The 783-nt window shown below is 58.9% G+C and overlaps 1 long non-coding RNA gene across 1 annotated transcript; it reads left to right on the top strand.

The window, feature by feature from the left end:
- Positions 1 to 6: 6 nt before the first annotated feature.
- LOC114005256 (uncharacterized) lies at positions 7 to 529 on the top strand. The gene is made up of 2 exons (XR_003547133.1): positions 7 to 240; positions 412 to 529. It is a non-coding gene; the product is annotated as an uncharacterized LOC114005256 (long non-coding RNA).
- Positions 530 to 783: the final 254 nt, after the last annotated feature.

The raw sequence follows: 783 nt of genomic DNA on the forward strand, positions 1-783 counted from the left end.
CCCCCCACCGTCCCCCTCCTCACCCTTTCCCTGCTGAGCCTGTTCTACAGCACAGCACTGACCGTGACGAGCATCCGGGGCCCGCCCAACAGCAGGGAGGGCCCCCAGTACTGAGCACAAGCCAGTAAGGCACAGATGGGGACACGGGACAGGAGGGAGAATACTGGACTGAAGGGGCCGGGGGTGCAGAAGCCAAGAAGGGCATTACCTGTTCCCACCACATGGGGCGCTGCCTCCCAGGTAGGTGGTCCCTTCACAGGCCTGAGAGCAGGGACAGGGCTGGCATCAGGGTGTCCAGGAACCCCAGGGTCTGATCCAGTCTCCCATGAGCTTGCAGACTCTGAAACACGGCATCAGCAAGAGCTGCCCAGCCTCGGAGCTCCTCTAGGGTAGACCCTCTTATCTTGGCAGGGAAGAAGTGTGGAGGAACCTCTAAGAGAAGCCAGCGCTATGTGCCAGAGTCAACCTGAAGCACCAACCCAGCCTTGATTCATGTGCCTTCCTGATGCAATAAACTGATCCCAAATCAGATCTCCTCAGGTCGTGATGAGAGAACAGGTCAAAGAGTTGCCTGCTCCTGGCCCAAGGCAGGACTGCGGTGGGCAACCCATGTACATCTGTAGTGCCTAGACAGGGCCTGGCTCTGCACAGGGGCAGGCAAAGAAGCAGTGCAGCTTCCCCAGAGGGTGCCAGGAACACACCACTCCAAAGATGTCTTGATCCCGAAGCTGAAAACTGGGCCCAGGTCTTGGTCACTGAGCCCCAAAACTGAGCCAGATCCTG

This window comes from Tupaia chinensis, unplaced genomic scaffold (assembly GCF_000334495.1).
Source record: "Tupaia chinensis unplaced genomic scaffold, TupChi_1.0 Scaffold143596_1, whole genome shotgun sequence".
Taxonomy (NCBI): Eukaryota; Metazoa; Chordata; class Mammalia; order Scandentia; family Tupaiidae; genus Tupaia; species Tupaia belangeri.